A 13,549-nucleotide genomic window follows, 5' to 3' on the forward strand; every position below is an offset into this window, starting at 1 on the left:
TTTAGTCACATAGACTTCAGTCATTCAGTTAATTAGATCAACTCAGTACGTTTTATGTTTGGTTCTGTGTGTTTATGAATTCATACATAGTATATTTGTATATTCACATCCTCGAGTTATGTTAGCTTCCATCACGTAGATTCAGACACAGTATTCATACATGATCCTCAGTTCATTTTTACAACATGTTCAGCTTTACATGAGATTTGCACACAATATTTATGTTTTACCGCTTCCTAGCTTCAGTTCTACTTATTTTATAAAATCAATGATTTTTGGAAACTAAGTGTAGTGATTCACCAGATTATCAGATTATGTTTGTTACTCATGTTTTAAGATACTTCAGTTTTTAGTTTATCTCAGTCTTTTAGTGAGTCTACTTGCATTTAGCATGCGTGTTTTAATTTTATGTATCTATTCAGTTTTACTTATTTCATTCACCCCCATTTACTTAGTACATTCCAAAGTACTGATCCATATATATTTCTTGTGCTACATTGTCTTGTAATGTAGGGAGAAGTTGTAGCCTACACATTATAATCAGACTGTTTGCAGCTTTCAGCCAGCAGGTCATGAATTCTCTTATTTCGGGGACTCCAGTCAGCTGTAGTTCATTTTCCATCTTGTTTTAATTCATATGTAATGATTAGTGGTATTTGGCGGTAAGTCCCAGCTATCTATGGTCAGTATAGTAGAGGCTTCATAGACAGTTAGTCAGAGTCACTCATCTAACTTAAATTCTTCCTTCAGATTTACCGTGTTTACACCTTTGTTGTATCAGACATATTCTAGTTTTCTTATGACTATGCTTCCATTCAGAAAAACTTATCTTATATAATTAATTTAGTTCAAATGCTCAAGTATCATGTCAGTTCATGGGTTAAGTTGGGATCACTTGTGGTTCTAAGCACCGTGTTACGACTAGGGGGTAGTCTCAGGCCGTGACACCCTCTACTGGTTGGTTTCCCTAAGGGAGTGTCAACCATTAACTGGTAGTTAGACCTCTCAAAATCTATTCTTGCTACATAGTTTTGGACTTGGCGACTTCTACAAAATTTCACACCCTCGACTGGTCGGTGAGCGCTAATCCCTGGGTTCACTCAGTAGTAAATTCTACTCCTAACTGAACTGACATTGGTGCATTGGTACTAATTAAAGTCAATTGGACATCACAAATGATAATTCCAAACATGATCATGAACAAGTGAGTATGATGATAAAATCATGATTTGACTAACTTGTTTCTTGAAAATGGAAACGTATATAAGCATATAGGTACCAGGTGTTCATAACCCTCCAACATTGAATAAAATTAAAGTATAAAGGCACCACTTAACAACGATGTAAGGAAATTTATGATATAAAGATCTAAAATGTAGATTATGCCCCAGACTAATGAAATCCATTAATTTGTGTATGGGAATATATTAAACATAGGAGGATACTATGCTCACACTGTTTAATTTGTGAATTAGTAAATAACATAATGTCAACTGAGCATGGGAACATGATCTCTACATCCTTGATGAATGGGATTCTTGGTCTATTGCTTTCTCTAGTGCCTTTTCTCTATATGAAGCACATTATTTATTGGGCCAACCTTATCTACCTACGTTGACGAAACATTGTCCCTAGTTTCAAAATGTTGCCTCATTAGAGTGTGAATCATGTCAATTTGTAGAATATCATCATAGCTAATTAAGTCCAAGGGTTAACAAGTGATTAGAGTCATCTTGAGTTAGTTCAATGTGATTTTGGGGCCCATGTCCTTTTGCTTCTAAAATTAGGAATAATTACTCTGTCACTTTATAGATGATTACTCTCATGTGACTTGGATATATTTTGTGAAAATTGAAGTTTTGCTTATTTTTGTACCTTTTGTGCTGATGTCAAAACTTAATTAAATGCTTCACTGCATATTCTAAGGGATACTAACTCCAAAGAATACATGTTAGAATTATTTAAATCCTAAATTATACAACATGGTATTCTTCATCAGTCATCATGTGTTGATACCACTTCTAAAAATGGAGTTGCTGAGAGGAACAATAGGTATCTATTTGAGACAACCCAAGCATTTCTATAGCAAAACAAGGTACCTAAACTATTTTGCACTGATGCGGTCTTCACAACTATTTTTTATTAACAATTGAGACAAGGACTTCTACTCGAAGTTATCGCTTCTCATTTTCAGAGCTGAAAGAGTCATGAGTTTTTAAAACTCTATCATTTGGCTGATCCTGACATAAAATGAATTAGTAATGCATAGAAAACATAGTTTCTTAGAACAAAGCATCTTAAGAAACATAGCTTTTTTAAGGATCATGAGAAAGTCACATAGAGCTTGGATACTAGGAATATTGGATCACTGAGGGACATTATTGCTTCTAGTTTGGAGGTCGGGACATGAATGATTTACATAGAGAGCTCAAACCCTGGACATAGGCTGTACATGAATCGTAAGACATTGTGCAAATTAAAGTAAGAGGAGCTTGTTTGAATATGAATTGATTTATCATGAATCTTACTTGAAACTTGACACCACAAGAAAAATTTGGAACTACTTTAATCTATCATCTCCCCCTTAGATTAAAGTCACAATCCTAAACTTAAGGACATATCATATCATTAAATTTACAACCATAACACTCAACACAAAGGGGTATCAGCAAACACAAAAGCTAAACTTCCCTTTTTAACTATACTATAAAGGTATTGCTTTCCAAGAATGCTACTCTTAATTTTTGCTATCCTCAAGAATACACATCTTCACTCCTTATAACAAAAAAATCTACTCTCCATTACTTAACAATCTAACATTATACCACTAATCACATAATCTACAACATAATAAAATTGGTAAAACTATCCCAAAGGCACATACCGTCTACTTATATTTCCTCAATTCAACTCTAAAGAACATCAAGCAACTACTCCTTATTCTTCCCCATACTACAAAATTCAAGAACAAGATCTAGTTACAAACTCATTTATACACATAAAACTTTACCTAACAACATGCTACCTAGGGGTTTAACTTATTCTCCATTACCACGTTCTTATCAGCTTCATGACTCAAACCCAATTCAGCATTACAACTCTAGGTTATTTCAAATATTGCATCAAGCCCACTAATTCCTTTCCACAAGTCATGCATTAACAATCTTAATCTACTATTTCCACCAGTACACTCCACATCTTATTGTCTAACAACACCAATTATATGAATCAAGGCAATACATTCACTCTAAGGGAGAAAATCTATAACATACCCATAACAAGATCCGGTGAGGTCTCCACATCTTGGTGGAGAGATAAGGCATATAAAAGGTTGCGACCACCACCAATAACTGAAGTTGTACCCTTAGAAGGATGAGTTGTAGGCACAGCTTAGGACTTAGCTCCCACTATATTCCCTCCAGCTGAAGGACAGTCCCTGTGAATATGGCCAACTTGTCCGCAAGAATAACATGTCTGAACCTCAGAATAACACTTCCCATGATGATTCCTCCCATAATAGCTACAGTGAGGTTCTGACCTAAATGGCTGAGTCACTCTTCCCTTGGTCGTGTTGCCATGAGCGCTACGCGTATTTCCTGATTGGAACAGTTGTTAACCCAAAGGCCTGGGCACTGGTGCACTTGCTAACGATTGAACATTGCTCAACACTTTTTCTTATACTAGCTATTTCCCAAATTACCACCTTGCTGCTGACTATTATTTTGATCTTTGGACCTACCTTTCTTAGTTTTCTTTTCTCTTTTCCTTACCTCAGCCAACCTTTTCTTTTGCTTTTCTGCCTGTTGTATGTGCAATTTCAACCTGGAGAAATCCTTGTTCCTATTCAGCATTGCTCCTTTACATTCCAACACCAGATTATCTGAGAGACCGGATGCAAACCTCCCCATAAAGTGCCTCATATTACCAATTTCGGAGCATCGCCGGATAACTGGTTAAATTTTAAGGTGTACTCTTTGATGCTCATCCTCCCTTCTTTCAAGTTCATGAACTCTTCAGCCTTGGACTCCCTCAATTCCTAGGGAAAGAATAAGCCCAAGAAATCTTTCACAAACTCACCCTACACAGAAGGCTCACCATTATTTCCCCTCGAATCTCCACATTTATTTTACCACTGATTTGCCACATCCTTCAGCTGATAGGCTGCCAGCTCAACTATTTCCACTTTATTTGCATGCATAACCTAAAAAATTTTCTCCAGCTTGTCCATGAACCCTTATGGGTCTTCCTCAATCTTTGTACCCATAAACTTAGATGGGTTCGGTCTTATGAAATAACCAACCCGTGTAGTCTCATATGCACAAGACACAGGCCCAACATATTTAGACCATTGGTCCTAGGAAGCCACCAACTGATCTATCATATGCATCAACTTTTTGAACTTAGCATTTGATAATTCTCTACGGGGAGGTTAAGTATGGTTAGCCCAGAGAAAGGAAACCTAGGTGCCCTGGGTGGGCTAGGCATAATAGGAGGGATTCGCAGAGTAGTAACAAACTAAAGAATGTGAGGCCTATTATGTGTCCTCTTCCCATGGGTAGAGCGTACATCCTCAGCTTAGGCATTATATTTATTGGATCGACAGGGAGGCATGATAACTTCTTAAATACAGGAAATTATAGATTAGAGGACATACAAATTCTATGACAAGAACAAAATTATGAAAAAAGAGAGACATTCCTAAATGCCTAGTAGCCTCCTACTAAAAAATATGGCGCACTACACACCTATAAAATGGACACTACCCGATGCGATTTCACAGACACCCTGGGACCATGAATTGCTCTCTGATATCAAGTTTTCATGACCTGAGCTGAGGCCCTGGCGATCTTGGTAATATAGGTTATCCAAACTATAACTGAGTTCATGATAACATGATTACTGAGTTGAGTTGGGGTCCAATCTGTAACCCCAATTGGAAGGGTGTCAATACTGCGCCACTGGTAAGGATAAGTTGTGGGAAACCCTCATCTGACAGTGTCCCCAAAAGAGAATGGTGGGGCCCTTATCTGATAGTGCTTATCCACCTCATCAACCCTCATCTGACAGTGTTGATGTCTCAACCTATGCTGGCTACATAGTTCTAGAATGGAAGGATGAATTCTAAGAACCACACCCTCATTTGACAGTGTCTGTTTCCATCCTTGGGTTCACTCGGTGCTATTCCTACTCCCATCTGAATAGACACTGAACATGGATTACTAAATTGAACTGGACTGAATTAACTGAGTCCATTGACTAATAGATACTAATGAGATTACTGAATTTTGGAGATTTCTGAGATTACTAAGTTTACCGAGTATTCCTGAGTCACATGACTGATGGAATTTCTATGAACAGGGATCGACTGAGAGTATCTTGAAAATACAGCACTGGATCTAGGCACATAGTAAAATTATTGGGTACAAGTACCCCCAAGACTCGATAGCATAAAACTGACAAAGCATGACTTTCTTGAATACATGACCAACATCACAATCCATAATACACAAAGTTGGAGATTTCATAAAGTAGAAGTTCTAAATCACCGCAAGGGTTACACATGTATCCATAATTCATTGACTAAGACATTTTATCAAATATTTGACATGCATAAACTTGTACATGATTAGGGATTTCATATTATCATACTAGTAAAGCACTTTTCTTTCACATAGGCATTTAATCGAACATATGCGGAGCATGCTTTGGTTATTTCAAACATTGCATCAAGTACACTAATTCCTTTCCATATGTCACGCATTAACAATCTTAAGCTACTATTTCCACCACTACACTCCACATCTTATTTTCTAACAATACTAATTATATAAAGCAGACCAATAAATACACACCATGGGAGAAAATCAATAACATACACATAACAACATCCGATGAGGTCGTCATATCCTGGTGATTAGATAAGACATTAACCGATTGTGACCACCACCGGCAGCTGAAGTCGTACCCTTGGGAGGGGGAGCTGTGGGCACGACTTGGGACTTAGCTCCCCCTATATTCCTTTAAGCTGGGGGATAATCCCTCTGAATATGGACCACTCGTATGCTAGAATAATACGTCCGAATCTCACAAAACACTTCCTGAGATGATTCCTCCCACAATTGCTACATCGAGGGTGTGACCTAAAAGACTGAGTCACACTTCCCTGGGTGTATGTACCATGAGATCTAGGCCTATTTCCTGATTGGAACCACTATTCACCCAAAGGCCTAGGCGCAGGTACACATGCTGACGATTGAACATTGCTCCAAGACTTCTTTTTATACCAGTTATTTCCCCAATTACCACCTTGGTGCTGACTAATATTTAGATCTTTGGACCTAGCTCTCTTAGCTTCCTTTTTTCTTCCCCTCACCTTATCTAACCTTTTATTTTGTTCTTCTACCTACTGTATGTGCACTTTAAACCCGAAGAAATCCATGTCTCTATTTAGCATTGCTCTTTTAAATTCCAACACCAGATAATCCGAGACACCAGATGCAAACTTTCTCATACAGGACCTCATGTTACCTACCAATTTCGGAGCGTTGTGGGATAACTTTTTGAATTTTAGGGTGTACTCCTTGATGCTCATCTTCCCTTGTTTCAAGTTCATGAGCTCTTTAGTCTTGTACTCCCTCAATTACTAGGGAATGAATCAGTCTAAGAAAGCTTTCATAAACTTACCCCACACAGAAGGCTCAGCATTATTTCCCCTTGAATCTTTCCATTCGTTATACCATTGATTGGCCACATCCTTCAGCTGATAGGCTACCAGTTCAACTCCTTCTACTTTATCTGCATGCATAACCCAAAAAATATTCTCCAGCTCATCCACAAACCCTTATAAGTCCTCCTCAATCTCTGTATCCATAAACTTAGGTAGGTTCAGTCTCATGAACTTACCAACTAGTTTAGTCTCACATGCACCCGATGCAAACCAAACATCTTTAAACCATCGTGCTTAGTAAGCCACAAAATAATCTATCATATGTATCGACTATCTAAACTCAATAGTTGATACTTCTCTCCGGGGAGGTTGAGTGCGGTTAGTCCCAGGCTAAGGAGACTTGGGTTCCCTGGGTGGGCTAGTCTGAATAGAAGGGATTCTCGGAGTAGCAACAAACTCAGAAGTGTGAGCCCTATTACTTGTCCTCATCTAATAGGTAGGGAAGACATCCTCAGCTTGGGCATTATGTTCTTTGGATCGACGGGGAGACATGATAACTTCTGAAATACAGGAAATTATAGATTAGAGGACATACAGACTCTATGGCATGAACTAAATTATGAAGAAAGAGAGACATTCCTAAATGCCTAGTAGCCTGCTACTTAAAAGTATGGCGTGCTACACACCCACAAATAGGACACTACCCGACGTGATTTTGCAGACACCCTGAGACCATGAATCTTGCTCTGATACCAAGTTTTTCACAACGTAAGCTGAGGCCCTGGCCGGGACGAGCATCTCGAACCATGAAGGCACGAGATCCCTTTTCTATCTGGAAATCATACACATGGTCATACAATATAAAGAAATGTGGAAATTTAATCATACGAAAACATGGTCAATGTAATCATTCGACAATATAATCCAAAGTTAAAACCAAAAACCTCTATCAGTATCTAACATCGGCCTACAAAATCTCTAATACATCAAAACTAACATCTTTTCTAAACTGGGACAAGGGCCCCTGTTGGACCCAAAATCCCAAATGAAATAACAATATTCTAAAAATAGGTCTTTCAAAATAATGGAGGCCCACCAACTGCACTGTTTTTGTCTAAAAAATCTACGGCTTAGCGGGACCCCTGGACTGAGCCTCAGACCCTGAAATATAGGGGGTCAATACGGATGTACAGTATGCAGAGCAATCTAAAAGAATGTATTTATATGTAACATAAGTTAGAGTAATTCATAAAACATTTTATATGTAATATATGAAAACACATGGGCATACTTTAAAAGACTTTGAACAATTCTTTGAAATCATATCTCTTTCTTTTATCTTATGTCTGAGCTAGATGGTACACCCTACAATCTATAATTTCATGGGCTATATGGAATCCACCCTTGACTCGGCGCCAAGCCCCCAATCCAAGTTTGTCGCAAGGAGTGGAGTATCTATAAGGGGAGGCATGCAAGACCATATAGCATTTTGCCATGATCCCTAATCAAAACAACATTTTATGGTAGTGCACAAAACCATAGAGCATGGCTCCTAATCATAGTCCCAAATTGGGATGGCATGAATCAAGGTACATAAGACCACAAAGCATGGTACCATAACCCCGTGTAGGCAAATCAGGTTTCTAGCATAGAGTCTTTCAACTCGTATTTTCTTCGGGTAACTATCTAACTCTCTTTAAGACCCCTTTTTTAAGGCTTTCTAAACATGGATCATTGTAAAATTTAAATCTGAATATCTAAAGGAAATTTTGTATTCGGTTCTGTTTTATTATCATGGCATTATCTGTTTGGTATCGTCATAACAATACTTGCAAGTACTATCTAATCCATTCAATATTGTGTTAGAGTCATTTCTTTCAAAACATTGTATTCAGACAGGAAAACTATTCAAACAGTAAACGAGGATGCATTTAATGAAATTTATGAAAACATAGTTATACATCCGTAAGTTTAATTTACAAATACATGGTGGTTAAGTATCGTGTAGCAAACAAAGAAACTTTGCAAGTAATCACTTTTGGGTTATGTAATTAATGAAAATACCCTCTCTTAATGTCATCACCGAAACCAAGACTATAAATAATAGTGAAGACCCTTAAATCATGCGTTTCAATATGAAATTGTATCATTCATAACATGTGTAATTAAGATGCTTCACAACAAGAGCGGGAGTATCAACATTCATGCTCTCAATTTAAATTCTAAAACATCTAATGCATACATAAATATATAAATGAGTAAAAGATCAATTTCAATATAATGCCTCAAGACCAAAATACATAGCATTAGAAGGATTCACAATGAGTAGTTGTTATTGTAAATTAAAACCCCTTTAAAACATATGATTCAATAACTTTAAACTTCACTTAAAATGGTTTTCAAAAATCTTAGGTAGTTTAGGAAGAACCCATGTACCTTAATTGATGAAGAATTCGCAAAAAATTGAACCTTTAAACTGGAATGTGCAAACCCTAGTTGGTTTTTCTCCTCTTGTGTTTTAGAAGATGAATTAGGGATTTTAAGAGAGTTGAAATGTTTCTAATAGCCTTAATTTTATTTAAGGATGATTAGGGATGATTTTGGAGTGTAAAAAGACTTGGTTGCCCTTAAAATGACTTAAAAACTAAAGTTTTTACTCCCTTGGAACATAGAGAATGCGATGCACTGCCTATGGCTTAAGCTAGGTAGTGCCACGCATTGTCCATCACCCAAAATATGTTGGGCGTTGCATAGCCCATGGCACAACAATTCTAGTAGCCTTAGGAGATTGCTAGGCAACGTACTCCACTTTGTAAAGTCATAACTTTTCACTCAGGTATCGGATTGAGGTAAAATCAATGGCGTTGGAAAGAAGTCTCAAATACCTTTCATTTGATATATAGTATGACCTCTAGCTCATTATATACAATAATTTATGGTCGATGGAAGTTGATCCAAGTTGAAATGTCCTCTAAAACTTAATTTATAGAAATGTTTTCGACCCGTCTTTGAGTTAGGGGATTTTTGTGACCTCAATTCTTATTCAAAGGTATTGCCACACTATAGGATTGATCACCACACATATATTAACAAGGAATCATTTAGTTCGGGTCTATACGCGCGTAGGAATGACGGTCTAAATTCTAGCCCAAAAGTATGGGGTGTTACGCTAGATGAGATACAACAAGTAAAATTCTAGGAAATTTTTGTTTGAATAATACTTTGGAATGCACTGGTGGATATGCTTCTGCTGCAGAAGAGGAGAACTTTGTTCCATTCTTCACTGCCTGATCCTAAATGGTATTTGATACTGGGTTCAACCTAAAGATTACATTGATTATTTATTTAGTATGTTTTGGGATTTAATTCTATTAAATACTTTTTGTATCTTTTACTCATATGTAGTCCTCTTCCTAATTTCAAACATTCTTCTTTTTTTCTTCCTTTCAGATGGGTTATTGTGAAGATGCACCAAGGGATTGGTAATGTGAAGAATGTGATAAGGTATGGAGATAATGTTTTCATGACGTGAACTAGAAAATAATGTCTCTATCATGTGAACTAGAAAGTGTGTTTTCTGAGGGATCCAAGTTACATGACTCTACAAACAATTTTCGGAGTACTGTGCGACCAAAGAACATAGTAAGTTTCCTCGTGGGCATTGTATTAACTGGAAAAAGGAGGTACAGGGAAAAAACAAGATATCTAGCATCTACCAGTTGAAGAAGCACTTGGTCTATCATAAGCCACAAAGAAGTATAGGATATTTACTGAAATATACTAGCTCCTTAAGATTTGTGTCAACCAAATCCATAGAAAACCTTACTCGGAAGAATTTGGGCAAGACATGAGGAGCTAGTAATTGTAAGCAAATTTCCATATTTCTTGATGTGTGATGATATACTAAGTGTATCTTTAACAGAGAGGTTTCTTGTTTTCCAAGTACGTACCATCTTAACCCAGTCAACATAATACGCACCAGGGAACTTACTCTGTTTCTTTCGTTTCGCAAACTTACTGTATTTATTTGGTTGTGCAGTACTCTTACAAATTTTTTCAGACATGTGTAGCTTGAATCCCTCAGAATACCTATTTCTTCGTCCAGCTTATTAAGAGACTACCACCTTGCCCTTATCAGATTCTTGACAACACCAATCCTTTCGTGATTGTGCACAATAACCCAGTTTGCAATATCTGAAAGGAAGAGTAAAACAAAATCACTGAAAACAGAAAGATATGCATAAAAAATAGAGACTGTATTTTAGAGAAATAAATGCTGCAATATGCTAATGAAAGAATCAATGTATCCTTTAGGTGGGACCCAATATCAAATATCACTTAGGATCACACAGTGATGAATGTCTTGGGTAAACACGTAATAACAACAAAAGTATTTGTGGAAAAATAATAGGAAAATATATAAAAATAATGACATCAAGAATTTTACGTGAAAATCTTCTAAATAAGGGAAAGACCACGGATTAAGAGTAGCAACTGATATTACTGTAGTAAGGAATTTTACATCGTAGTTACAAGTACAATACTCAGAGTGACTACTACACACTCAAAAGAATTAATCCTCTTTTGACTCCTCACTAAAATATCACTCAATCTAGTTTTTTACTTCAAAGACTATTTTTTATCACAGTCTGTGGAATACCTCACTGCTCTCTCTTTATTATTTTTCTCTCTATTTTTTGGTGTGTTAAAATGAGCTGAACACTCTCCTATTTATGGTGAAAAGGAGTATTTATATGTCACCGATGACATAAAAATGTTGCAATTTCAACTTCAAGATCTCTTTTGATATCCTTTCTTTGCAAAGGTTGAAGAAAGAAAACAAAAGAGAGACTTTTCGATGCTTGCATTTATCGGTTGGACCCCACAATTATACCCCTCTAGTCTGGTGTACTTGAAGGAGGTATTTTCGTCTTCTTAGAGAGAGCTCATGCCAATAATATCTTTGCATTATTCGAACTTGTCCTTTGATACCACTTTTATCAGCATATTTGCAAGTTTTTCACTTGTTTGAATCTTTTTACATGGAACACTTTGTTCTCCACTTGTTCAAGTATCAAATGGTACATAGTTCAATATATTTGGATAGATTCTGCAAGTTTTTGACTGCATAGTTCATCGATCACTGCATCATATATATATATATATATATATGTATATATAAATTCTTGAATACGTACTATATACATCACATACATAATTTTACTACCCCATAATAATATATAATATATTTCATATATATTCAGATGAATTATCGGTTAGTTTATCTTATCTTATTATACCTTCACTACATAATATATATAGTACGTATTCTAGAGTTTTTATATATATATATATAAACTCTTAAAGACGTACTATATACATCACATACACGATTTTACTACCCCATAATAATATTCAATGTATTTCACATATACTTAGATGAATTATCGATTAGTTTATCTTATCTTATTATACCTTCACTACATAATATATATATATATATATATATATATTCTATATATATACTTATACATACACACACATATACACACTATCGACTATATCAACTTCTAAATACGTACTATATACATCACATACGTGCAGGAGTATATTATCCAATAATATAATTCGACGTATTTCATATACATACTTTGATAAGTTATCGATTAATTTAATTAGCTTACATTAATATAACTTCAACGTATAGTATATTATCACTTCTATCATTTCCAATTAAGGTATTAAATATGTTTAGATAGATTCTACTACTTTTTAACTACATCGTTCATCAATCGATTTTATATATATATATATATGTATATATATATATCAACTCTTGAATACGTACTATATACATCACATCAACAAGTATATTACCTCACATTAATTAGATTCTGATGAATTATCAATTATATATGTAGATTACATTATTATACCTACAATAGTAGCATATAATATGATACATCAACTATATGATATAGACATATTCATTATACAAACATTATTTTTAACGTCATTTAACATATATAAAAAGGAGAATGTTTATTTTATATATTGAAACATAAGTAAAAGATAAAGATTATAATTAACGTAATTTATTTTATTTGATATATTTCATATTATAATTTTTTTACAAAATTTAAGTTTGATTGATTTTTATTATTATTATTATTATTATATTGGTTATCGAATAGGTGTGATTAGTTTAATTTCAAAATATTATATATTTGACTTTACATATAATTATTTTTGTAATAAAAAGAGACTACAAGTTGTCTCTTTTTTAAAATATTTTATTTTTTAATACAAAACAAACCACAAGTGGTAGATTTTTTAAAATTATTTTCTTTTTTATTTTTTGTAATTCCAAAATCAAAAACTTGTGGTTGCTTCTATAAAATATTTTAAAATTAATTTTTAAAGTAAAACCTACCACAAGTGGTCTCTTTTGAAAAATACTCCTTAATTATATTTTTTAAATAAAACAGACCACAAGTTGTCGATTTTTTAAAATTATTTTCTATTTTATATTTTTAATTAAAAAAATAACTACTTGTGGTATCTTTCAAAAAATATTTTAAATTTAATTTTTAAAAATAAAACCGACCACAAGTGATCGCATTTTAAAAATATTTTTTAATTATATTTTAAAATAAAACCTACCACAAGTGGTCGGTGTTGTAAAATTATATTCTTTATTATTTTTTAATTCAAAAACTGACCACTTATAGTCGCTTTTATAAAATATTTTAAATTTAATTTTTAAAATAAAACTTACCACAAGTGGTCGTCTTTTAGAAATACTTATTTATAATATTTTTAAATAAAACAGACCACAAGTGGTCAATTTTAAAAATAAATTTTTTTTTTCAATTCCAAGAC

This window comes from Capsicum annuum, chromosome 6 (genome assembly GCF_002878395.1).
Source record: "Capsicum annuum cultivar UCD-10X-F1 chromosome 6, UCD10Xv1.1, whole genome shotgun sequence".
Classification (NCBI taxonomy): domain Eukaryota; kingdom Viridiplantae; phylum Streptophyta; class Magnoliopsida; order Solanales; family Solanaceae; genus Capsicum; species Capsicum annuum.